The sequence below is a fragment of the Hemicordylus capensis genome, chromosome 6 (genome assembly GCF_027244095.1).
Source record: "Hemicordylus capensis ecotype Gifberg chromosome 6, rHemCap1.1.pri, whole genome shotgun sequence".
Classification (NCBI taxonomy): Eukaryota; Metazoa; Chordata; class Lepidosauria; order Squamata; family Cordylidae; genus Hemicordylus; species Hemicordylus capensis.
In genome coordinates, this window is record NC_069662.1 from 105,258,455 (window position 1) to 105,286,144 (window position 27,690).

General features: G+C 44.8%; 3 long non-coding RNA genes across 4 annotated transcripts; 2 read left to right on the forward strand and 1 right to left on the reverse strand.

Moving 5' to 3' along the window:
* On the forward strand, nt 1-13,242 carry LOC128330377 (uncharacterized). Of its 2 annotated transcripts, XR_008310061.1 has the most exons (3): nt 1-179; nt 552-8,049; nt 10,482-13,242. It is a non-coding gene; the product is annotated as an uncharacterized LOC128330377 (long non-coding RNA). The 2 variants fall into 2 exon arrangements; XR_008310060.1 differs by having other exon boundaries at nt 1-8,049.
* LOC128330380 (uncharacterized) lies at nt 12,115-20,591 on the reverse strand. The gene is made up of 4 exons (XR_008310064.1): nt 20,031-20,591; nt 14,055-14,167; nt 12,756-12,805; nt 12,115-12,188 (listed from the first exon to the last, which is right to left on the reverse strand). It is a non-coding gene; the product is annotated as an uncharacterized LOC128330380 (long non-coding RNA).
* Nucleotides 20,084-26,988, forward strand: LOC128330379 (uncharacterized). The gene is made up of 4 exons (XR_008310063.1): nt 20,084-20,951; nt 21,484-21,554; nt 25,620-25,708; nt 26,894-26,988. It is a non-coding gene; the product is annotated as an uncharacterized LOC128330379 (long non-coding RNA).
* Nucleotides 26,989-27,690: the final 702 nt, after the last annotated feature.

Genomic DNA, 27,690 nt, shown 5'->3' on the forward strand with positions numbered 1-27,690 from the left:
CGCCTCTCAGCTGATCGGCGGGTGGGCGGGGCTTCCAGGGAGGCCTCCGTGTAGGCCTCAGTGAAGCCTGAATTCGAGTAGGCTGGCAAGCCCCAGGAAGAAGGCTGGCAGTCAGAGTGGCCACTACAGCTCTCTGCAGCAGACCCTCTTCCCAGGCCAGACAGCTCAGCCTTTGCCAGGTAGAATATGAATTCCTTTTTGTGGTTACACTCCCCCCACCCCCTATATAGGGATCTGCTTGCCATAGGGCTTTGATGGGTGGGGGGGGACTGAGAAGTCTCTGAATATTTAATTTAAAACTGATTGGAAAATTTGCTGGCTTAAAAAAAACCCTCTAAAAAGTCCTATAAGTGGCTTGTTTCATGGCAGGAAATTACAAAAACTTCTGGAACAGATTTATTTATGTATTAATTAATTAATTCATTCATTCATTCATTCATTCATAAATACACTTATGTTCAAGTTGTTTTGCAACCCAGGTCTGAGTGAGAACTGAGACGTGAGTGAGAACTGTGACGCATGTGTTGTGTTTTTATATTTTTTCCCCTTAGGGTAAATCTGGCCAACATGTGAATGCAGCACCTCCATTCCAGAGGAGATGTGTGTTAAAGGGCTTTAAAAGCCTCTTGTGAAAAACCTCCTGGAATCAAACTTTACTGAATTGGTTCAGAATTCTGAGAAAACAAACATAGGCTCACCCTGCATGGTTGAAAGTCTCCTTTGCTAATCTGCAGCAAGGGGCCCATTTTAATAATTAGTGTTTCTAGTGTCTTCTCATTTGCTCAATTTTGTACATCTGTTTTTTGTATGTTTTGAATGAGGACAGAAATGTGAGAATAAAAGCCCCCCGCTAACTGGGCAAAGAGGCACCTTTTTCTCTTTGTAAACCACCCTGAGCCATTTTTGGAAGGGCAGTATAGAAATTGAATTATTATTATTAATTATTATTATTATTAAAAAATTTCTCGGCGGGGGGGCCCATTTAAGAATCTTGTCTCAGGGCCCACTCTAACCTAGTTACGCCCCTGGTACTATTCAACTGTTAGGGCCTTACTCTTGATCATAAGTCGAAGAACTGGTTGATCTCCAGGCCTGGTCTAAGCCCTTCCAGCAACTCAGGTGGCATAATGAGTTGCTGTTTCTGTCCTCACACTGTGTTCTATGCACCTTGCACTACCAGTCTCCTTACTACACACCCGATTTCTCCACCCGTTCCCACAGCAATCTTTCCTCTCACATCCCCAACCTTCCCTGCACCCCCGTATCTCCTTACCCGCCCACTGAAAGTGGAGATAGAGGCTACTGCTCCTATTGCTCCTCCTTGTCCAACTTCCTATCTACTTATGTCTGTATATATTTATAAATACAACCTTTAGTCTGTAGATCCCGTGTGGAATGCACATTTCCTGCTGTTCCATTCCACATGTCTGCCTTTTCAAAAAGACGAAAAGGAGTAATTGGTCGCTGTTACTGCAACTATTAAGTTGGGTGTCTATTAAGTTGGCTATTAATTAGGCTGTCTGGTGAGGCAGCCAGTGAGGTGGGTGGCAGAACTGGATGAAGGGCATCCACTGCCATCTTTACAACCTTCTTACCTGAGGTGGTTGCCTCATTGCACCTCACTGGTGGGCCAGACTGTTGTCCTCTAATACTGCATGCTCAGTTCATGCCCAAGGTGTCCAGGAAATGGGCACTATGTTTCTTCCAGTGGGGAAGTCATAGCTGCTGAAATGGTTATCACATTGCTTTCTTCACAATATTGCCATAGAATATTGTGTTTTACCCCACAGCCTAGACCATCATTACATTCTGTAGGTTCTCTGAAGCTGTAAATCCACTTAGCCCTTGGATTTGACTGATTAAATAATTCTCAACAGAATTCTCTTTGAACTTTAGTCACATTTTACTTTCAACATAAGGACCTTGTTTTGCTTCCTTAAAGAGAATACATAAAGGCTTATAGACCAGTGATCTTCACTATTTTTCAGGCAGAGGTCACTTTGGCAAAACAAAACAAAACACCATTCATTGTGAGAGCCATTTCTCATTGCTCTGACCTCTGCTTTCCCCAGTGCTAGGGAGACCTTTAAGACAAATGGAGCTCTGGCAAGCCCCAGCAATGTCCGTGAAGACGCAGAGATGTATGGGGAAAGCAGCACTGGGAAGAACTATACTTCTTAGCATTCTGTGCGTGCTTTCCAAGATGGCTCTACGACTTGACAGGGCTCGGTTTCCCTTAGAGGAGACCCACAGCATCGGGCAAAGCACAACACTTGCAGTAAAGAACACTGCTATAGACTATGGTGGGAATAATGTATTCAGGTTAATTTTCGTCCTCATTGTACAGGCACAGTTAAAACATGCTCAAGACGATCATCTGTTTTGTGAACTATGAAAATGCAGCCACCACAGACTTGAGGCTTATATACCAAAATAAGTATGTGTATTTAAAATAAGGTTGGCTTCAACCTCTTCTTCATTCTCTCTCTCTTTTTTAAAGCATGAAGCATGTTAAAACAGGAAAACCTGGTCATGTGTAAGGAACTGCTGATGAAGATTTAAAAACAAAAAACCCATTAGAGCCTTAAATCACTTCAGCTAGTTGGAGGGAAGAATGTTTAAATCTCTAAGTGGTAAAAGAGAAAGAAAACTATTCGAAGATCTTTGAGTATCTTCCTGATTGCAAGGGAAAATCTATGAGCGCTCAGCAGCAATTTAAATTTGCATTTTCAGTTATCCCTGCTGAGACCATCGAAGATGAAACAGTAGGGTTGAATGTAATTTACTGCAGGAACTACTCAAGACTGTTCTAGCAATACACATTGTACTTGCAATTATTTTTATGAATACTCCTTTGCCAATTGCCAACTTATTTTTTTTAAGGGAAAAAACTCCCTAACTACTTTTAAACCTCATTCCCAATCAGCATATAAGAAAAAGATGGCAAAACACATGTCCAAAGAAGTATATACCCTGACAGTTCTGCCCACAGTAAGCAAGATGAAAAGAAAAGTATAACATCAAACCTTTATGAGGTATGGCTTCCAAACATGTATAATTACGACACCAATGTGATTTTCCCAGAAGGCTGTGCACATGTGTGTGTTTTTCTTTGCACAGAGGTTATCTCCATGTAGGAAACAATCATAAAAAGCAGTCTTGAAGAGAGAGAGAGAGAGAGAGAGAGAGAGAGAATGTGTGTTTGAAGCAAAGACAGCACCAGCGTGGTAAGTCACAGGTTTTTGAGCATGGCACTCAAAGAACAAGACAGGACAGAAAAAAAGCCTCAAGAAGAAGCAGAATGGGCAGGTGGAACAAGTGAGAAGTGAGGGGACTCTGCTTTCCTAAGTCTACCATCCTAAGACAACCATCCTACACACTGCATTTCAACCAAAGTTTGGGTGACTCTGGATCAGTCATGTATCTCTCAGCCTAACCTACCTCACAGGTTGTTTTGAGGATAAAAATTAAGCTCTGAGCTCCTCGGAGGAAGAGCGGGTTATAAATGTAAGTAAGTAAGTAAATAAATAAATAAATGATTTACATAGAAAAATGAAAAATAAATAAATAAGATGGTTCCCTGTCTCCAAAGGGCTCACAGTCTAAAATAAGTATAAGGTAGACATCAGCAACAGCCAGGGAGATGTGCTGTGCTGGGGTTGGATAGGGCCAACACAGTAGGAAGCTCCATTGTACCCAACAGAGTTGAGTCAATGGGCATTGGATCATTCTGTAAGCATTGCTGTAATGACTGAAGGGACTTCAGGCAAAATGAAGTCCAATCTTATGCATGCTTATTTAATTGTATGAAATAGTCCTTGGTTCTGGATGCTGCTAAGAAGAGCTATGCTGCTAGTGGAAAGGCAAGGCCATCCTGAATGAGTCACAAAAATGAACCCATCCACAAGTCATTCAGACTCATTCAGCGCTCTTGTAAGAAATTCATTCATTCATTCATTCATTCAGTCAGTCAGTCAGTCAGTCAGTCATTCAATTTCTATACCACCCTTCCAAAAATGGCTCAGGGCGGTTTACACAGAGAAATAAGAAATAAATAAGATGGAGCCCTGTCCCCAAAGGGCTCACAGTCTAAAAAGAAACATAAGACAGACACCAGCAACAGTCACTGGAGGTACTGTGCTGGGGGCCGATAGGGCCAGTTACTCTCCCCCTGCTAAATAAAGAGACTCACCACGTTAAAAGGTGCCTCTTTGCCAAGTTAGCAGAAATGACAAGTTGTTCTAGTAAGAAGCAATCAGCCTACTCTGCTTTTACAATCTCTACAACTGGACTACATTTGGTTCAAATGAGGCCCACAAGTTAGATCTCTTGCACCTCAAATGTTCATGCATCTGCCATCTTGGATCAGGGCAGATGACATCATTACAAACTATACCATTGAGGTGTCTCTGTGTGTCACTCACTACAGCTGTACCATATTTGGTTCAAATTGGTTAGAAAGTCCTCAAGTTGTGCCTCAAAAGTTCACATGTCCACCATCTTGGATCGGGGTGGATGACATCATCAAAAACTACACCATTGGGGCATTCCTATGTGCCCATACAGCTGTAGCAAATTTGGTTCAAATCGGTTAGACTGTACACAGGTTAGTGCACTTGTGCCTCAAAAGTTTACATGTCCGCCTTCTTGAACTGGGGTGGATGAAATCATCACATTCTTCACCATTGAGGTGTCCCTATATGTCCCTACAGCTATAGCAAATTTCATTCAAATCAGTTAAGGCGGTTCACAAGTTAGCTCATTTGCGCCTCAAAAGTTTATGGTTCTGCCATCTTGAATCAGGGTGGATGACATCACCACCACTGATGACATCACCACCACACAACACCACTGAGGTGTCTCTGTGTGCCACTCACGACAACTGTACCTAATTTGGTTCAAATCAGTTAGATAGTCCACAGGTTAGCCCACTTATGCCTCAAATGTTCATGCATCCGCCATCTTGGATTAGGGTGGATGACATCATCACAAACTATGCCATTGAAGTGTCCCTACAGCTGTAGCAAATTTGGTTGAAATCGGTTAAGTGGTTCACAAGTTAGCCCACTTGCACCTCAAAAATTTACACGTTCGCCATCTTGAATCGGTGTTGATGAAATCGCCACAAACTATGCTGTTGAGGTGTCCCTGTGTGTCACTCAGTGCAACTGTACCTAATTTGGTTTAAATTGGTTAGATAGTCCACAAATTAGCCCACTTGCACTTCAGATGTTCACATGGCCGCCAACTTGAATTGGAGTGGATGACATCATCACAAACTATACTATACAGGTGTCCCTACAACTGTACCCAGTTTGGTTCATATTGGTCCAGGTGTTGTAAATAGTGGGACACACACACAGAGAGACACACACAGAATGCCGGCTGATCTCATAAGCCTACTGGAAAGTAGGCTAAAAAATGAACCAAATCAGCTCAGTATAGTTCAATTTTTCATTCACTTTGAAATGAGTGCACACCCTTAATAAACTCTCTTTTATATGCATTTGTGTATTTAATATAACCATATTCAGCCTGTGTGATGTAGTGGTTAGAGTGTTGGAACAGGACTGGGGAGTCTCAAGTTCAAATTCCCACTCAGCCATGAAACTCACTGGGTAGCTCTGGGCCAGTAGCTTATCTCTCAGCCTAATCCCCCTCACCGAGTTGTTGTGAGGATAAACACAACCACATGCACCACTCTGGGTTCCTTGGAGGAAGAGTAGGATATAAATGTAAGTAAGTAAATAAATAAATATTCTTAGGTTAAAATAGAATCTAATGCATAGTTATTTAGGTACAAAGTGTTGATTCTCCCCGCCCCCCGCCAAGAAAGGCATCATTTGGAAGCATTAAAAAGGAGTCCTAGATGCAACAGGGATGAGGCCAGATTGGCACTAGGATCCACTCTCCAGGGTTCTCAGCCATGACATTTGAAATATGCTGAGTGCAGTCAACTGCCTTGCACAGCTGTTTATACATAGACCTCCGTGGCTTTGTTTGGATAAGTAGTATTTGACTAAAAAACTGCCCTTTCTACGAGGCTGTTGATGTAGCTCACTCCTTCACTGTCAGCAGGAAGTCATGGGCAATGATGCATTTTAAAGTTCACCATTTTGGGTCCTGCAATGAACCATAAATATTCAAAGCATATAAAAGAGCACAGTTAGAGCAAATCAAGCACAGAGCTTATAAGCAGTACTGCAGAAAGGCCGGACTTCATAACACCTGCAGTGTATGCAGATACCTAGCTATTTCCTCCGCTTTTCAACGTATCAGAGGTCTCCTGAAACCCAGTAATGTGAGAATTATCCCACATAATAATTATCCCAAAAGAGAGAGGAGGAATGTGGCAAGGCAAAATTTGCTCCATGTTCTTTTCCCAAGAACATGTTCTCAATGCCTAGAACATGTGACATGATGTTCACTTGCCTACAGCATATGAAATAGAATAGTGCTTCTGAAGATGTAAGGTAAGATAAAATGTGCCATCAAGTCAATTTCGACTCTTGGTGCCAAAAGAGCCCTGTGGTTTTCTTTGGTAGAATACAGGAGGGGTTTACCATTTCCTCCTCAGCATCTTCCTATATTGCTGCTGCCCGATATAGGTGTTTCCCATAGTCTGGGAAACATACCAGTGGGGATTCAAACCAGCAACCTTCTGCTTGTTAGTCAAGCATTTCCCCACTGCACCACTTAAGGTGTACACCATATATAATGTGGTGTTATGATTAGGGTGTTAGACTAAGAGCAGGGAGACTTCGGCTCATATCCCACTCAACATGATACTCTTTGGGCGATGCTGGGACATTCACTCTTTAATAGGGGTGTGCACAAATTGATTTTTTAAATTTTGATTTGTACCTAAATTGAAACAAATCCTTCACAAATCAATTTGTTTTGGGTCTGAATCTAACCCCACCCACCCCGAATTACCCCAGATTAGATTTGTACCTGAATTTTCTGAATCTGAATCCAAATGGATTCAGATTTTTTAAAAGGGTCTTGGGGCCAAAAGAGTGCGGTGGTTGGTAATGCCAAATCAGTGGCCTGTTTATGAGGCTGATGAAGGTGGAGTATTGGGAAAACTACTGAAATGGTGAGGGTGGGCACTCTGTGCCCACTGTTTACCTGTCAGCCACCTCCATTTCCAGCCAGTGCCACCACCACAGGTGATACGCTGAACACTGCTGCTCCCCCTTCTGCTCTTGACTGAATTTTAAAAATGAAATTAAGTGCAGAGGAGAAGAGTGGTAGCCTAGAGTACCTCCTGGGAGATGCTCTATGCCAACATTCTTCTTCTCCACACTTCTTTAAAAAGGAAAGAGCAACAAAGGAGTAGGAGCAACAGACACTGAAAAGAAAAATACAAGGAGTTAGGGGTAGGGATGTGCACGGAACCAGTCTGTACAGTCCCAGGAGAGTGGGGGGTCACTTTAAGGGACAGGGAAGGTTATTCCTACCTGCCCATCCCACACACGCACACACGCATCGGCCATGTGCATGGCAACACTGAATGGGGCTGCAAGCAGGAACGCTGCAGCCCCGTGCCCACACTGTTTAGGAGAGCACCGGCAGGGAAAAAGCAGTGGGGCAGGGATTTGCAGGTAGGAAGCACCTTGCCTGTCCCTTAAAGTGACCCCTGCCCTCCTAACAGGCTCAAACACCGGACCTTCAAACTGATTCGGTGTTCCAGAAAAGGAGTGCTGAACTGGTTCCATGCACATCCTTAGTAAGGGGGTGCCCACTGCATGCTTCTGGGGAAGAGAGCAGTTCCGCCTTGCTCCACTGTCTTAGACACCAGGGCGGCTTGAGTCATCACGGAATAGAATCACTCCTCTGCCCCACTGTCCGTCAGACTCATTCTGGCACAGCACCTATGAAAGGTGGGTGTGGGTTTTCTCATCCACAGACTTGACAGTGTTGCTGTCACATGGTTTGGGCCAGTGCAGATCGGACATCCATGGCAAGCAAGTGCTGTGGGTAGCCATATCATGGACCTCATGGATTATCTGGCTGTGCTTCAAACCATATACAGCCGTACAGCAGGTATGTACAGGATGTTGTGTTCATTTCAATGAGCTCATGGACACAATGCAACTGGAGAAAATACCTCTTTTGCTTCTATATTTGTGCCATATGGTTGCCTGACCACTGTATCCAGAAAAGGGGCGAAAGACTGAGAAAACAAAGCAACGTGTCGGATTTGTGGGGGTTGGTATTTAATATGCTCAGTGGGGAAAAAATATTTCAAAGCATTAAAACAATAGTAGTATTGTTTTCAACAGTCCTGTCAAGGCAACAGTGATATTTATACATATGCCTAACAACGTATTCATCAAACTGCAAAACTGGAGCTTTGTGCAACTGAAAAGAACTCTTATCAAAGTAATTGAGCAAGTGTCCTCCCCACCCACCACGGTCCCTTTTTACAGTGCATTCCCTAGGGGTCTGGAAAATGGCAAAAGGCTACATATTTTTTTCGTGTATCAGCAACTTTTTGCATATGCAGCACTACAGAAATGAAAACATAGCTTTGTTTCACGAGAAGTTTCCTCAGCCCACAGAGTAATAAAGCAATTCTTCAGTCCAACAAAGATGTAACATTCTACCAGAGAAATGAGCAAATTCCTCAGGGATGAGAATCATGGCAGATTAGAAAAGGCCCATTTTGCAATTAAAATGGTGCAGCCAATTTACAACTTGAAATATTTTGGAATTGTATCACAGAAGGCACAGAGCAGCTGTCAAGTAGAGATGGGATTTTCTCATAAAGGCGTCCTTCAGAGTATGAGCCACCCCTCTAGTTCTCACACACTTTTGCCTAGTTGGAGATTTTTAAATGCTCTTTAATAGCCAGTATAAATCAGAAAAATTCATAACAGCACAGACAACCCAGGGTTACTTTAGCATGTACAGAGCAGCAATTATTTGCTCAGCAACCTTTCTAAGGCATTTGCATAACTGTTTTTTTTAATAAGTTCATGCCATATAACAATAATGGATCTTTAAAAGTGCTAGCTCTTTTGTTTCTATAATAGATTTAATGTCCCGTGTTTGGAGAGACTTGAAAGCCTACAGTAAACAAAAACTCTCAGTTCCTCCCAAAACGTTCATGATTAGCACTAGGAATACTTGGAAAGCTATGTTGGAAATATATGCTGAATGACCCACAGCTCATATTGATAATTTATTAGCGTAATGGAGTACTACCATGTTACAACAGGTAGGGCAGGACTTGTGTATACTATGGGAACTTTGCAGCAAGAGCAAACCTGTGTGCAGATGTGGGAATGACACAAATAGAAAGATTCCAATGCAAAATATCCAACATATCCAACATTAAAAGCAATCAAAAATATCCAACATAAAAATAAAGGTAAAGTGTGCCGTTGAGTCGATGTCGACTCCTGGTGACCACAGAGCCCTGTGGTTGTCTTTGGTAGAATAGAGGAGGTGCTTACAATTGCTATCTCTTGTGCAGTATGAGATGATGTCTTTCATCATCTTCCTATATCGCTGCTGCCCAGTATAGGTGTTTCCCATAGTCTGGGAAACATACCAGCAGGGATTCAAACCAGCAACCTCTGGCTTGCTAATCAAGTCATTTCCCTGCTGCGCCATTAGGTGGCTCAACATAAAAATATCCAACATAAAAAGCAATCAAATATACAATCTCATTTGGGGAATCAATAGATTAGATCTGTAATTGTAATGCTAGTAAACCAAACCATTAATGGGGAATTTGAAAGACTAAACTCACTTGCATGAACATTAACACAGAAAAGTAATGTATTCAATAATAACGACTGAAATGGCTGTGGTAGCAATAATGTTTTGGGAGATGCGCCTCCTAGTGAGTCTCCTGGCTGTAAAATTAGCTGTCATTAATTTTACTCCCAGGGTCTCCCCAAGTCATTTTATTTAATCAAAGACCTGATCAGCCCTTTTGTATCAAAAATGGGAGAGGGGCACTGATGCCAAACCTGCTCTTACATTCAATTGCAAAATGTCTTTTTCTCTTTGGTAATGCCACTGTGGACTTGAAAGGTTCTGATACTGCCTGAGATACTACATGCCATAAGCATGTAGTTTGGGCTGAAAAAAGGGAGTTACTCCTAACAGACACTCCTAACAAATATGTGGTTTTATGTCAGAGGGAACCCCTTTTCTTAACTAGTTTGTCTTCTATGGAAGGCTCATGGAGAACAGAATGCCTTCTTCTCCATGAGCCCGATGACATACTAGAATCATCTAGGGAAACCTGTCTAATGTTGCCACCAGCTTGTCTGGTGACAACTCAAGATCAGGCTTTTTAAATAGCCATTCCAAGGCTTTGGAATGCATTTCCCACCAGAATAAGAGCTTGAACATCTTAGGCAGCACTTAAGACGCACCAGTTTCATCAGGCTTTTGGTTAAATTTTTTTAGAGTTTTAAGATGCTTGTATTGTTTTTAATGCGATTAAAATTATGTTTCAGAACTGACAATGAAGACATTGAAGTGGAAGATAGCTTCTGCCTTTACTGCATCAACAGTAAAAGATCTAACAGTCAAGAAATACGCCACAGACTAGCACTTGGTAGGGTTGCAATGAAGGCCTTGGAAAGGATATTTAGATGCTGTGATGTGTCTAAACCTACGAAGATTAGAATCGTTCGGACAATGGTTTTCCCTGTGAAAACTCTATGGATGCAAAAGCTGGACTTTATTATTTATTTATTTATTTATTTATTTATTCTATTTCTATACTGAACTTCCAAAAATGGCTCAGAGCAGTTTACACAGAGAAATAATAAATAAATAAGATTTATTATGTTATTTATTTATTATCTTATCTTATTCTGGCTCACCACTGAACTAGCTACAGCCCTTTAACAGTATGCCAAGGCATCGCTTTTCTACAATTAGCTACAAGTGGAATTAAAATGGAGTTTCCACACAGCATTTAGCATAGCACTATATTAAATAGAAATAGAAATGACATTTCTCACTACAGCACCAGGCTAGATTATTGGGAGATGAGAATTAAACCTAGTGTTCACTAAGGTGCTTAAAGAGCTGCACCATTTCAGACTTTAGGTGATGACTCACATGGAGGAACATTCTCCTAAAAAAAAAAAATCCTACGTGTAGAAAGCTAGCATGTGAAGGAGAAGGCTAAGCTAGGGCATCACATATTATATATGGATGGGTTTTTTGTTATTGTTTGCATAGAGGTGTATTCAATCATGTGAACACTCATCTTCAAGCAAAAGTGGTCAGTAGTGGCTGATGAGTGCCACTTTGGGGGGCGGCGGCGGGCAGTGGCAGTGAGGACGGGGAAATAGCTCTTTAACCGGCAGCAAACCTACCTGCTGCCAGTACCTGGAATGCTTTGTGGGGTGCCTGATCTGGCATCCCGTGGGGAGGCTGTCTCATCCCCGCTGCTCAGTTGGCCTCTGCTTATGCCATGTTTGTTTTCATGTGTTTTTAATTGTGTAATTTTATTTCACAGTGGTTTCATTGTTTTATTTTGTAAGCTGCTGAGGGGAAAAAATTGTTATGGGCCAGCCATATAAAGTAAGTTGTTGTTTTTGTTGACAGCCATATAAAGGTGGTTGTTGTTGTAGTAGCTGTTAAAGGTAAAGTGTGCCATCAAGTTGATTTCGACTCCTGGCACCCACAGAGCCCTATGGTTTTCTTTTGGTAGAATACAGGAAAGGGTTACCATTGCCTCCTGCCTCACGGTATGAGAGGATGCCTTTCAGCATCTTCCTATATCGCTGGTGGCCAATATAGTACCAGCAGGGATTCAAACTGGCAACCTTCTGTTTGTTAGTCAAGCATTTCCCCATTGCGCCTCTCATGGTGACTGTAGTAGCTGTTACAAGCTAGTAATCACAGGTCCAGAAACAGAAATGTGCTGGAGTGCAGTGTCCCACCACCTCCAGGCACTAGTTCAGATAGACTTTACCTTACCACATGTTCTACTCAGCCAATAGCGGTGACTGTGCAAATTTTCCACTACAGAGATGGTAGAATTGCGAGAATCTTTGGACATGGTTCTATACTTCCAGTTAATGTTGCATAGGCACTTGTAAGCCTATCGATCTAATTAGTTGCAGAGTATAATGAAGTACCAAATAACTTTCCTGGGATTGCAGCCAATGAACAAATTTTCTCTGGGTTGTGAAATGAGAGTCATTCTGCAAGAGGGAAGAAGATAGTGGATGAAGGAAAGTGAATATAGCAACCGAGGCCTGGTTTTGTGAAACTTTAGCATCGCAGCAGAGATAAAGTGGGATAATTAAGCTCTGCATTGGGGCAACTGTGGAAAATCTGGAATCTTAGCTTTGTGCTGTGCCTAGTTATATGAATGACTATATGACTGAGCTCATAGCTGGCAGCTGCCTCAATTCAGCCAATTACTTTAAGCAAATTGTGTGCTGTTTCAACATTTGACCTTGGATATGTTTTTAAGAGGTAGGAATGAAAAATCCATTACATCTGAAATGTGGAAAAAGGCACTTTAAAGTTTTGGGTCTTTTTTCTTTTTTTAAGCTAGTGCAGGAAATAGCCTACTGAACAATATACGTTCAAACCACCCAATGCTAATAAACAATCATTAGGCCAGGAAGTGAGTTATAATTTTAAACACCATTCACAGAAGACAACATCCATAGTTTTTAATCAATTACTAAATCAAAATTAACTACTGCTACTACTACTACTACTACTACTAATAATAATAATAATAATATTTAGTAGCCTACCTCCTTAAGCTTCAATTGATTTTTCCTCCCTAAGCATGTACATGATGAAACTGAAAAGCAAACAGAAGTAATAGAAAATCTTTGCTTTTTCTGATCTTCGAAACACACAGTGCTGTGACCTTAGGATATGAACAAGAAAACTAGATGTAGAGGAGGAGAGGGAAACCAGACATGAGGCTGCTTTTTTGCTGGCAGCCATATTGGTATCATAACTTCTAGTTCCGGTATTAGTTTCAAGAGTTTACATGTAAGATCAGAGCACTGATTAACCCTTTAGACTTGGACCTCTAAAAGAATCAGGCCAGCTGCAGAAATCTTCCCTAATTCAAAAGCATTATGAAACCTTGAATCAGCGTGATTACTTTTCTGGGGCTGCTTGACAGCCCATTTGCAATATTTGAGAAATGAAGATGTTTGTGCAGCTCTGAGGGGGGGAGACCCCAATTTCTACATGAATAAAAGGAAACCAGAACTGGCAAAAACATGATGGATTTCTGTGAGACTGTTGTGTGGCTATACTATTCCACCTTAATCAAAGTGAAAGTTTCAAGCTAAATTGCTCTTTTAGTGCAACTCATTAGAAACTGCATCACACTAAAACACTTGTTTCTTACTCCTATACTGGAGTCCATGCATATACAAAAACACTCATTTGCAGGTTATTTTTAAAATTATACTATAAAGACTGAGATCTTTCAAAATGGATGCCCATTGGTAATTGAAGGGTCAATAATCTAGGATAGTAATTCCCAACAGTGCACTGGGTACACTAGTGTGCTGTGTGAATCATACCTTTGGAAATCAAGTCATCATTGACCACTGGCCACTCTGTGGACCTTGGAGTAGGGAGGTTCCACGTCATGTCTCCATCTCTCTGACAATATATAGGTAATGTTATTGTAGGGATGCCATGTTACCTGATTACCTGCATGGCCCTGTGCAGTCCAGAAGAGGAACACAGGAAGTATGGCATTCCTCCTTTGGGGTTTCTGTTCCCTTCAGGGGATGGCAGTGGTGAGAAGACTGGTCAGGTCCCAGTGGGGTTGAGAGAACAAGGCAGGGAGAGCTGCAAGGAACAGCTCCGGGGAGACAGCTAGGTTGGGTGGGGAAGAAAACAGGAAGCAAGGTCAGGAAGGGGGCGGGGCTGGAAGTAGGCTTTAAGCCCTGTCAACTCTGCACTGGGGCATTTAAAAACACGGCAGGGGATAATGAGGGACTGCTTCTGAGTATGGGAGCTGGGAGTGGGAACTGACTGAATGCAGCAAGTTAGGAGAAGGGCAACTCAAGTGACACACTCACCTTCTCCCCTGGCTGTTCCTGAAGCTGACCTTGTCTGTGCCTACCCAGTCATTCTGGAGTTCAAGAAGGGCCAGGAGCCCACCTCATTTGCTGGGAGTCTGACAGTCAGCATTCTAAGGAAGGAAGGAAGGATGGAAGCACTGTGATTCCCTGATGCAGCCAACATGACAACTGACTGGCATGGAAGAATTCTTGAAACACTACTATAGACCAGAAAGCGCAGACCCCCTGAGTCCTGACTTAATGGGCAAAAGATGGGGTGGTGTGAATATTGATTGGGCTATCCCACAGTTTGCAAGGAAGATGCGTACCCATATCTATTTTGATATACATATGGATCTTCTTGACTGTGCCCCCAACTTTACTCTAGAAAAACTGTGCCATAGGTTTCCAAATCATAAGTAATAGTTCTATTTTATCTATTATACATGTGTAAAGTGTGCCATCAAGTCAGTTTTGACTCCTGGTGCTCACAGAGCCCTGTGGTTTTATTTGGGAGTATACAGGAGGAGTTTACCTCCTGGTGCTCACAGAGCCCTGTGGTTTTCTTTGGGAGTATACAGGAGGAGTTTACCATTGCCTCCTCCCACGCAGTATGAGATGCATTTTCCTATATCGCTGCTGCCTGATATAGTACCAGTGGGGATTTGAACTGGGAACCTTCTGCTTGTTAGTCAAGCATTAGTAGTCAGTGGATAATAGTTCTAGTTTTGCACTAGTCAGACCTCATTTGAAATTCTGCATCCTGTCCTGGGCACTGCATTTTAAGAAGAATGTAGAGGTAGACAAATTTGTATGAGTTCAGAGGAGAACAGTGAAGATAGTTAGGGGTCTGGAAAACAAGCCCTTTTGAGGAAAGGATGAAAGAACTGGAGAGGAGAGGAAACTGAGGAGGAACAAGCATTCTTCAAATCTTGAAAGTCTGTCACGTAGAAGAGGACAAAGATTTGTTCTTTGCTGCCCCATGAGGCAGGACTAGATCCAATGGATTTACATAACAGGAGGATAGATTTTGTTTAAACATTAGCAGAAATGTCTGAACAGTAAGAGCAGTTTAACATCTTACCATAAGAGACTTTCTCATCAGTTCTCATTAAGCAAATACCTATCATTTTTGACACCAAGCACCAGGCTATACAAAGATCTAGAAACAGCAGAACAGCAGGGATTTGGCAATAAAGTAACTGCAAATGCAGTGGGCAATATGAAATATACTGCAGTCTTAGATCATCCATTCTAATACTTTACAAAGAGTTTAGGTTTTTAGTTTCAATTCAAAATACATTTTAAAATCCAGTCATTGGCGACCTTTGCTTTTAATCAAAGATATATCTGCTTTTTCTCTCAGTTAAGCCTGTAGCTTCACTCAACATTTGAATAAAGTGTAAATGGTATGGAATGTGTTTGATTTAGCAGATGGTCAACCAGTGGTAAAATCTAATATTAATTGCTTCTGAGAGAGTCCATTCAAAGCGAAAAAGACAAAGCAAATACTGTTGTACTATATATATATTTAAAAAAATATAGCTCCAAATCTTTGACATAGCATTCATCCATTTAGAAGACAATGATCTAGTTTCTTCGATATGGAAAAAAAACACACTATTTAAGCCAGCTTATGATTTAAAGATATCATTGTTCTTCTCACATATGCAAAACTGGAATGAATGTTATTTAAACAGAAAGAGCACCAAATTACAATTCACAAACAATTCATGGAAGTGATAAGGAACCACTCGATCACTATCATCGCAATCCTATACAATATTAGTGGCACAGTATAATCATATCATAACCCTGGAATGAGCCCATCCCAATGATACCAAGTGCCAGGGACCAGGGGCAGAGCCTGACCGCCACCAGTTCGTGTGCGGCCGCGGTGGCAGCCCCACTCACCCTGTCCCCAGCGTCTGAAATCAGACATGAGGGCTAGCCACGCCCCCAGCGTCTGACATCAGACGGGGTGTGTGGTCTGGCTCCTGAATGGAACCGCACAGCTCCATTTGGGAGTTGGAGTCCGGCCGGCACTGCATTCACAGTGCCGGCCATTTAACTCCCGAAGGGGCTGTGCGGCCCCTTCGGGAGCTAGACTGGAGCTGGCGCTGCATTTGCAGCACAGCCAGGAGCGGCTCTTCCCTGCCTTAAAGGCAGGGAAGAGCCGCTCCTGGCTGTGCCGTGAATGCAGCGGCCATTTAATTTCTGAACGGGGGCCACATGGCCCCCGCTCAGGAGCTAAACCAGCATCCCCGCATCTGATGTCAGACGTGGGGGGCGTGTTGGGGCTGTGAGGCATGGCCCCTGATTGGGCACGGCCTGGGTTCTTTGAACCCGTTTGCCCAATGGTGGCTCCGCCCCTGCCAGCAGGGACCCAGGGTGGTGACATCATTATACCATGTTGCAGTGGTATAATGGCAGGCCATTGGTGGCAACAGGGGCAGTGAGCAGGAGGGGGCACTGCAGAGGCCAATAGCGGGTGGGCAGCAGGCAACCAGTGGCAGTGTGGGGTTTGCTGGGTGAAGGGCAGGTGAGAATGATAGCTCCCCCTGGCAGCCTGTGTGCAAAGCACTCATTGGCCCAGTTCACACGTACACTTTAACTTCAGTAAAAGCTGGCAGAGGTTGTAACTGTAGGTTGTGACCTGAACGTGCAAACCACTGTTAAGGGTATAACGTTAACAGCAGTCCCCCCCCCCCAAAGTCCATTTGGAACCTGAGGTTTTCCCTAAAGTTCACCGCCAACAACCACGGTTTTGCTGTCAAACTGTTACGCCCGAAGACAGACTCACCCATAATCACAGTGAAGTGCCCATTTCCAAACTCCAGTCATAGAGGCAGCAGTGCAGACCCACCCAAGGACGCAGCTGCTCTATGCTTTCAGCACTTCTTGCTGGCAGCTGCTCAGAAAATCAGCCATGCCTCTCCTGTCAGCCGTGCAGCTATGGAGTTGCCAGGTTACAGGGACACCAACATGCCCCATCCCACGCTGGCCAGCCTGTCAAGCTGCTCAGCCACTTGGGGGCAGCAGTCATGCGTGTCCACAATCACAAACACCCCAAGTGGCAGCACAAGCAGGCCACCCCTTCACGGCACCAGGAGAGGGAAGCCCAAAGGCAGGCCCAAGCAGGCAAGCTGAAGCAGCCAAGTTTCACACAGAAAGGGTCGGGAAGGGGGCCCAGCCCCTTCCCTGGGAATTTGCTCCCTAAGTCTCACTCATGAGAAGAACCATCTGATGGTCATGGATGCCAAATGTATGAGATGGTACTCCTGTTGCATGAGGTGGTGCTCTCTATGTACAATGGAACGCCAGCTCATTACCCATGGATTGCTCTCTCACGAGAGTGGAAGACTAGGGGGAGCAAGGGAAGATGCTCTATGCAGGAAAGCTGTGGGGCCAGGCCCTTGAGAAAGTGCTTTCCTGGCCCTGGCAACTACCACCGGGCCACTGGCAAACCCTGCACCCCACCAACCCATCTGCCAATGTGGGACCCCTACCTACAGCCCTCAAAGGGTGATGCAGCCATCCCAGGGCTCTCTACTCTTGGGAATCACTGCGGAGATCTACATATGCCACAATGCCGGCCCTGGCCCAGGAGTTTCGAATGGCTGGAAGGTTCCACTCCGCAGACCAGTGCCCACACCATCCATGATAATTGTTTGCGTGGGGGTGCTGTTAGCAGGGTCTGAAGGGCAGACCCCTGGAAGGGATCCTGGAGCAGCCAGGTTCTGTCTTTCACACAGAGAAGGTGGGGAAGGGGGGATGTTTGCTCCCTGAATCTTACACATGAGCAGGACAGTCCGCTGGTGAAGCCACTGTGGTTCGGAGTGCGATGGATTTGCCCATTACTGCACGGATCACTCTCTCACAAGAGTGGCAGACCAGGGGGAGTGAGGGAGGATGCTCCATGGACGAAAGCTGCGAGGACAGGCATTTGGGCAAGTGCTGCCAAGCCATTGTCAAATCCTGTGCCTTGCCAATCCACCTGCCAGTGGGGAAATGTGCACCCTACCCGTGGCCCCCAACATGCGAAGCAGCTGTCTCAGGGTGGCTGGAAACCAGGGCTCTATACTCCTGGGAATCACCATGCCTCAAGATCTACATACATATGCCACAACGGTGGCCCTAGACCAAGAGTTTTGAATGGCTGGAAGGGTACGCCCACTACCGCATTGTCCATGCAAATGGTTTATGGGGGAATGCCACGGGCAGGGTCTGAAAGGCAGACCCCCGAGAAGGGATTCTGGAGCAGCCAAGTATTATTTTTCCAGTTTTGAGGGTTCATGCCCACAGAGACTAGCTCATAAGCAGGAAAGGTCACTGAGGACAGTCTTGGGTCAGCTGAGATGCTTCTACAAGGAAACCAACAGCCCCATTGCTCAGTGGCTGGGCATGAGAGTTAGGCCACAAAGACACCCCCAGACAGTTCGTGAGAGGGACCTTCAGAGAGGAGAGGTCAGAAGTAATGTGTCCAGGAAAAGCCTAGCTGATTGAAGAGGGTAATATATCCTCTTCTCCACCTAACACCTCCCTCATGAGAGCGCCCATAAGCTCTTGTGAGGGAGGATGGTTTCTGGCTCACGGGGATGGTTCCCCGGGTCCCATAGTCCTGGGGACCATGGACGCGCTGCCGTGATTCTGTGCTCCCTTCCTGCCTGCATGTCCATGTGTTCAGGTGTACCCTTTACAGCGGCCTGGAAAGGCCACCCCACCAGGGGCGTAACTACTATTAGGCAAGGGGAGGCGGCTGCCTGGGGGCCCCCATGCCTCGAGCCCCCCCAGAGGCAATTCACATGAGGCAAGTCACATGACTATATATTGTGAAGTGTGTGTGTATCAGCGAGGGGCCCATTTAAAAATTTTGTCTCTGGGCCCACTCCAGCCTTGTTACGCCCCTGCACCCCACTCTCCAGCATTGTTTGATGACTGGGTGTGTGTGTGTGTGTTGCCTTTCCTATACATCCTTGCACTTGCAGATCTGCATATGGAAGGAGAGCGGACCAAGAAGCAGGAGTTCTGAAAGGCTGGAGAGACCCATGCCTGTGTCCAGCCCTCCACCAACACTACACACCCACCAAGATGAGGGGAAGCGGGGGGTGTCTAGATACCCTCTGGGTGCTTACAAGTATGCCCAGAGGAAGAGAGTGGGAAGGTTTGGGGGTATCTGCTCTATTTTTCATGAAGAAAGGATGGGGAAGTGAGGCCCAGCCACTTCCATGGAGAAGGGATTAGAACTCAAGAACAAGGCCTTTTTCAAGCAGTTTGGTTTCATAACAATTTGATCCCCGATCAATTAAGCATGCAAACTCACAGATTACACTTAAGGCACGTAATGCTGTGGCATATCGATCAATAGATCCACCAGACACAGTTGGGATCTAGAATAGAACTTGTAATGTTCAACGGTCACATTCAAAATAGGGTTGTAATGATCATCTAAGGCTTGAAGAGCAGCTTCATAAGGGCTGGCATCCCCCTCCAAGCACAGGCTCTCTTACCCCCAGACCGGGCCCTGTTCCATGGCCTCCAAGGTCTAGGGTCCTGCCGCCATCCCAGCCCACACCCGCTCCCCCTTTGCTCTGTGGCACCGAACCATGGCACCGAAAACGTCAATAATTCTAGCTGCCATGTGCAGGGCCGGGTTGTGTGTGTGTGAGCCAAGCAGGCCTCCCCCACCCCTATAGTGGCGGCGGCAGCAGGCGGAGTAGGAGCTGCCGCTGGGCCTGACTCTTCATTGCAGCGGCCCTTGAGAGCTGCGAGGTGCTCCTGCACTTGCGCAGTTAGAGTGTTGCAAGCCCATGACACCCCACCCCCAGCCGTGCACATGGCGCCTGGGCCTTTGGAGGCCCCCCCCTTTTGGTGCCACGGTTCAGCATTGCGGGGCAGTGGCAGCATGCTTCTGGGGAGGCCCTCCACGAGAGGCCTTTGAGAAATGCAGGTTTAACTTTTAAAACAACCTTTAACTGTTTTACTTTAACTCACAGAGGGCCCTCCGAAGCCCTTCAGGTCCAGGCACCCAAATTGCCTAGGTGTGCCCCTGCCTCCAAGTTTGTAGGAAACAGCAAATGATTATATATTCTTTGGCCTTCAGGGCCCAGGAAGTGAAGCAATATAGCCGTCTGCTTTGCAGGAGTAAAATCACGGGTCTGTACAAGTGAATGGGTAATTGCAGAAATAGGACCGCCACTGTTTCCACGGAAGAGCAGGTTCTCGTGGGCTGGAGCAGAAGAAAAAATGATGGCGGGATTTGAGCCATGCTGCTGCAGTAGCCATCCAGTGAACAACAGAGTCCAGGATTGATGAGGGGAAAGTCCCTTCAAGGGTTGTGCAGATCAGGAAGCTGGAGAAACAATCAGCCGCAGCGGTATTAGAATGCAGCAATTCAGGAATAAGCAAGCTTTGGAGGCTCACACACACAGCTGGTTCAAAATCTCGTTGCCAAATGTTTTATAGCTGTTTCCCTCATAAACGCAAAGCAAACTTATGTTTGTTTAAATAAGCTTTATTCAGATACAATTCCATTTTTCTCCTCCTCTTCCCTCCCTTTCCTTTCTGACTCCACCCCCAACACTCTCTACGGAATCCTCACTAGGACAAACTTCTAATTAACAAAACAAAAAGGACTGAAGACAGAATACAGCACCTCCACCCCCATAATGTGTGTTTGTGATCTGAAGATAAAGAAGCTAGCTATAGGTTTTGTAAAAATATGAATTTATCCATTGTAAAACTGAACAAACGCTTTCACTGAAGCAAGGAATGCTGCACTTAAGGAACTGGAAACCTTTTAAAAAAAACAACTGTCAAAATAATTTCCACTAAATGAGCTAGATGTAAATAAGACAGAAAAAAGCGTAGCTACACAGAACGTACTATATGCAAATATCAGGCAGAACAAAGATGGTGAGTTTTTCTTAAGTCTGAGACTATCTCAAGGGATATGGCAACATTATGCATTGCACAGCATGGGGCCTGCTTAAGTAAGTTCATGCATTAATGAGTCCTACTTTGCAAAAGCTTAATGAATAGTAAGTTGGTTTTTAATTGTGGACAAAATACTTGAATGCAGGCTTTTCTTTTCTTTTTTAAGGTTTCTCAATTATGAGAGTTACTTCTTTGTAACAGTTAATTTTTCAGGTCTATTGTTGATATGTTCATGGCACAGGGTGGCCTCAATGTAAGAAGATGCAGTAATCTGCCCTTCTGCATACAGGTATGTATTCAGTTAAGAAAATGAATAAATGTTTGGCAGCACAGGTCCAGTGGAACTCTTTCAGTGCATTAAGCGACAAGTCTGCAGGATTCCTAAAAACTGGGCCTGTGTAAACAATTTTTTGATTCACTATTCAGATTTGGGTTATTTCTCCCATATAATGGGGAGAATCACTAAAAACTAGGAAGGGTTTTTGCCTATAATGTCTTTGGTTCTTCACAGAATAGGATGAAAACAACAGGGTTGGTAGCCCCTTAAGTGGAAATGAAGCTTGTAAAACTTCAAGTAAACAGGTAAAGGGGCTTCCTGAAAAAATACTTTTATGTGTTTGCTGGGGAAAGCCTTATAATTCATTTTTGTTATGCAGCAGTGGGATATGAAGAGCAGGGAATAGAAGCCCTTCTAAGGTTATTATGCCTGCAACATTGCAAGTAAATACAGGCAGGCGTTTGTGTGTAGGAATACTGTTTAAACCTGTTTAAATACTGTTTAATACTGTAGTTTGCCTGCAGGTGGAATGGGATGAATACAGCAGGGATTTTAACTCCTTTTGAGAGCATTATGCCTGCAAGATTTCAAGCCAATAGATTCAGGATTTTCTGTATAAGTAAACTTTGAATTTTTAGGGTTTCACATTTCTCCTCATTTAAAAAAAAGTAGAACCCTCAATGTTCAACATTTACTCATGACAAAAAGTCATTGGCCAGCTTGAGATTTCAAATGTCAAAAGACTCTCTCACCCACTCCCTCCATATTTTCCATAATAACACCACACCTTCCCCCCTCTTATCAGTTTCAATAAGGCTTGTTCACATGTTCCTCATCTGGGTAGGAGGAGTGCCCAGCCAGGGTAGGAGAGCCAGCCAACCACCAAACCTCCCAATTGATGGTTGCGTAAACCCAAACCACAAAGTAGGAGGACAGGAAAGTGATCATGTGGGAGTCAGGAACTGGGTATGACGGGCATTTGGGCATTCTACCCAAATTCTCTACTGAGCATGTTACCAAGATTGGGAAGAAGCTGTCCTAACTGCCTCCCGCATAATGACTCTCCTGTCCTTGTACCTTGTTTGGGTTTACATGACCACCAAACAGGAGTGTGCCCAGCTCTCCTGCCCTGGCTGGGCGCTCCTCCTACCCATATGATGATTATGTGAATGAGCCTATCTATACATTTATTTCTCCTAGGTGTACCCGTTGCTAATCCCATGCATGGCAGTTCTCATGAGAGCAGCTGCCTGGGAGATAGTAATGGGATGGGAAACAAGGGATGGGAGAGAATGCCATACAGCGTGGGGAGAGAGGGAGAAGAAGTGGGCCGGCCAGCCAGCCCATCAGAAAACATGGGGAGGGGGGCGAGAAGCTGGTGGGGGTGGGGGAGCAGACGCGTTTGCCGGCGTGTGTGTGGGGGAGAACAGCGGTGGTGGTTGGGCCGGCTGGAGGTGCAGATGCTCGGCACCAGGCCCAGCTAGTAATGTTTATTGCCAGTGGAGGAAGAACCAAAAATTATAATCTAGCCCTCGATCTTCATAATAATCAAATATTTTTAATCAAATAAGAGCATAGAATAAACAGTGTCGACCCACAATCCATGAATCCACAACAGAAAGATATATCACATGTTGCCAAATATTCCATACTGGATGCTGGTGGTCACAGCAGCACCAGGAATGGGCACTCCTCTCAGCACTAGGGCCATTTTCCATGCCCCACCCTCTTGATGCCCAGCCACCTGCCGGGTCCTCATTCTCTCATGATGGTGCCTGTCCAGCTTGGAAAAGTAAAAAAGGGGAGCAGACAGCCCAGGGACAGCAAGAGGTTGTGTTGCAGTGATGTGCCCGGACCGGTCTGGAGGCCATTCTACTGGCCTCCGGACCGGTCCGGACATGAGTAGTTCAGAGTTTGAAGGGATTGGGGCGGGGGGCTCCTTTAAGGGCAGGGGAGGGTTTACTTACCCCTCCCGCCGCTTTCCCTCCTCCAGCACGTAAATTCTCTGTAGTAATTGGGACGGCAGGATACCTCCCTGCCGCCCCTTCCCCCACTTGACTGCAAAAGGCTGCAAAAAGCCTTTTGTGCATGCGCAGGTCGTGACGTGAGCACGCAGCCACACACACACACGCATGTCACGGAGACGTGAAGTGCATGCGCGACCTGCGCACCTGCAAAAGGCTTTTTGCAGCCTTTTGCAGTCAAGCAGGGGAAGGGGCGGCAGGGAGGTATCCTGCCGCCCCAATTACTACAGAGAATTCACACGCTGGAGGAGGGAAAGCGATGGGAGGGGTAAGTAAACTCTCGCCTGTCCTTAAAGGAGCCGCCCAGGCGAGTGCCGGACCGCAGCTCCATGGTTTCGTGCACACCCCTATTGTGTTGCAACAACACTGGTGTTCCGATGGTCCATTTGCTTACCCATCTACTGGGCAGTAAAACAACTGACCAAAGAGACAGTAGAAGCCGCAAGGAGGGAAGCATGACTCTCTCATTGTTTCTGAGTTCCCAGAGTCAATTGCTGGGTTCAGCTTGGTACCCCTACTACATTAAAAAACAAAAAACAGTTTTCGAGCAGGGGCACAGCAAGGTTGGAGTGGACCCTAGGACAACCAATGAAGATGAGTTCCTGTCCCACATTTCCCAGCCTTTTTCTTCGGAAAGGTGGGGGCATTGAGTGAAGAGCAAACCATCTCTCAGCTGGTGGGCCCTCTCTCCCTCAGGGTCCCAGGTAGGGATGTGCACAGAACCAGGCAGGGGTGGCTCGAGGGAGTGGGTGGTGCCACTTTAAGGGGGGAGGAGGGTGTCCTTACCCTTCCCCCTGCCAGCGCTTGTTGCTCATAAAAGCCTTCTGGGCGGCAGTGTAATTTCCTGCCGCCCCTTCCCCCTCTTTGGCCGGAAGTGGCTGGAAGTACCAGGTGCGCATGCGCCTGTCGTGTGCCTGCCCATCTGACATACACACACACATGTGTGATGTGCACACGTGCAGCTGGTACTTCCGGCCGAAGAGGGGGAAGGGGCTGCAGGGAGGTACACTGCCGCCCCAAAGGCTTTTATGGCAACGAGCGCTGGGGGGACGGGAGGAGGGGTAAGTGCACCCCCTGCCCTTAAAGTGGCACACACCAGCCTTGAACTCCCCCCACCGATGTTCGAACTTGTTCAGAGGTTGTAAAAGGCCCTCCAAACAGGTTCGTGCACATCCCTAGTCCCAGGTACATTTGCAGTCCCCTGCTCTTCAACTATAGCTATGCCTCTGCTTAGGGCCTACCAAGCAATTTGGGCTGCTGCCTTAAATATCAACAGAAACCCAGGAATGAGTTGTTTGAATCTTGTGTTTATTTCTCAAGCTGAAACATATAGCCTGCCACCTGCTGCATCTCTCCAATTCCATTCAGATGTAAACAAGATATTTGAACAATCTGGCTGATAAGAGTTTAATCCGCACAAGCAAAGGCTCGATGTGTGGGTCTTGGAGTCTATAAGGGGTTCATTACCATGATGCAGCCTAGGTCTACAGTTATTACAGTGTACATACAAGCATGAACAACTAGCCTCAATTTAGGAAAACAGTTTTGCTCAGATCAAATGAGAGCTGAGACAATTGAAAGATGCTCCCACAGCCCCAACAAATGCAGTGTAACATATTTTAACAACTGGATATTTAATTTAATAGCTACAAATACCCATTTTCTTACAAGAATACCAGCTGTTGCTGTGTTCTTAACTTGTACCTAAGGCTGCCACCTTGATTCTGTTTATGTGCTAGGTGAAAGGCAGAAATTTGAGCTTCACCTGTTGAATTTCTTTCTGCCACATAACTGTTAAAAATACAGTGTGTCTGGCGGGGGGCGGGGGCGCGGAGGGGGTGGTGAATAACCTTCCTTTAGAAAGGAGGCTAAGGGTTTGCTAGTATATACTGAGCCCTGGAATCTAAAAATCGAATCTGGGAGAAATTAAAGGAGAACCTTCTTGGGGGGTGGGAATGAAATACATTGAACTGAAACATAAATGCTAGCATGATCCTGAGAGTGCTATGAATGTTTTGGGGTGTGTTAGCAGAGGAAACAGCAGTTGTCCTGAACTATAGATTTTGTCAGGAAATGCCAGTGTGCCCAGGAAGGATGAGATAAACAACCCAAAATAAGAATTGTGGGAAAACTTTGCTTAAACAACACAGAAGAGCTGAGAACAGCAGAAACGTTCCAATTAAAGGAAATATTCAGAAGTGTTCTTTAGCTACCTTAAAATGTTTTGCATGCCCAAATAGCTGACTCTTTGAATTTTTGCCATAAATTAAAAAGAATAAATATGCACATTTGTAAGACACTCACACATGGATTGCTCTCTCTGTCTCTCTCCCTCCCATCTCCTAGCATTATTTCTGGGAAACATAAAAATTAAGCTAAAACAACATGATAACAATGATGCATTTGAGACCATCTCGTAAGAATCCATTTTTAAGGTACAATCTATGGAAATGGAAATTGTCTGGAATTGTATTTATTAATGCTACTAATTAAATAACATTAAATGAAAGGCATTCTCGGTACAGGAGAACCTCATTATTCAAGGAACTGCTATTCACAGTTCTGTGTATCCACAGGGTGTCTAATTGAAATCAGTTTCCAGTATCTGCAGATAGAATAGGGTTAAAACCCACGTACCCGTGGTTCCTAGAGTGCTGGAAGTGACCACAGAGATCACTTCCGCCCTCCATTTTGTCTAAAGGAGCTATTTTGTGGCTAATTTCTTTCTTTTTTAAAAAAGGACTTTCCACCATGATTTTTCACTGGTTTTTGAGCCATTTCCTCTTTTGTGGGGCATTCCTGGGCACATGTGGGACCCACAGAGCATGCCACTGTAAGTTTTTTCAATGTTCTGGGCCATTTGGGGCTGCTTTTTTTGCTTTTTCCCGCCACCCTTGAACCTAACCCCACTTTCCCCATAGACATAATGCCTTGTTAATCACAGTTCCATTACTTACAGCAGTAGGCAAGGAACAGAACCTCCACGAGTAACAAGGTTCTCCTGTACATGGCATTACATCAGATGCCTTCTGAATCATTTTAAGACTTCTTACACACACATTTATAGAGAGTAAATTTTCAGTTCCCTTCCTAATGATTCCAAGCATGAAATTGGCCTTTTCCACAGCTGCCGCACATTGAGTCGACACTTTCAACGAGCTGTCCACCACAACCCCAAGATCCCTCTCCTGGTCAGTCACCAACAGCTCAGATCTCATCAGCTTAAATGTAAAGTTGAGGTTTCTTGCCCCATATGTATCACTGTACGCTTGCCAAGATTGAACCACATTTGCCATTTGGTCACCCACTCACTCAGTTTGGAGAGATCCTTTTGGAGCTCCTCACAATCTGTTGTGGATTTCACTACCCTAAATAGTTTGGCGTCATCTGCAGATTTGGTCACCTTACTGCTTACCCCAACTTGAAGATCATTTATGAATAAATTAAAGAGCATTGGTCCCAGTACAGAACCTTGTGGAACCCCACTTCTTACCTCCCTCAATTCCGAGAACTGTCCATTTAGACTTACCCTCTGTTTTCTGTCCCTCAATCAGTTATCAATCCACGCATGAACCTGTTCCATTATCTCATGACTGCTATGTTTTCTCTTTGTCAAAAAGGAACTTTGTAAAAAGCTTTTTGAAAGACCAGGTATACTATGTCAATTGGATCACCTTTATCCACACACCTGCTGACACTCTCAAAGAACTCCAAAAGGTTAGTGAGGCAAGATTTACCTTTGCAGAAGCCATGCTGGTTCTTCCTCAGCAGGGCCTGTTCTTCTGTATTCTTAACAATTTTATCCTTGAGAATGTTTTCCATCAATTTGCCCACAACAGAGGTTAAGCTAACCAGCCTGTAATTTCCCGGAATGCCCCTGAAAATTAGTGTTACACTGACTATTTTCCAGTCCTCTGGTACAGAGCCTGATTGTAGGGATAAGTTATATAATTTTGCAAGAAGACCGGCAATTTCACATTTGAATTCTTTAAGGACTCTTGGGTGGATGCCATCTGGCTTTGGTGATTTGTAATTTTTAATTTTTCCCCAGACAGTTTAGAACGCCATCTCTCATCACTCTGTCTCTTTGTTCTTCAGCCTCTGTCCCTGAGCAGCCCCGTTCAGGTACAGGTATATGCTCAGAATCTTGTGAAGACAGTTGCAAATAACTCACTCAGCTTACCTACAATCTCCATATCCTCCTTAACAATCCCATTCACTCCTTCATCATCCAATGGACCATCCACCTCCCTGGCAGGTTTTCTGCTTCTGATGTATTTGTTATTCCCCTTGATGCTTTTAGATCATTGTTCCTCAAACTCTCTTTTTGCCTCCCTTGTTGTCGCCTTGCATTTCTTTTGCCAGAGTTTGTTTTCCTTTCTCTTCTCTTCATTTGGGCAGGCCTTCCAGTTTCTGA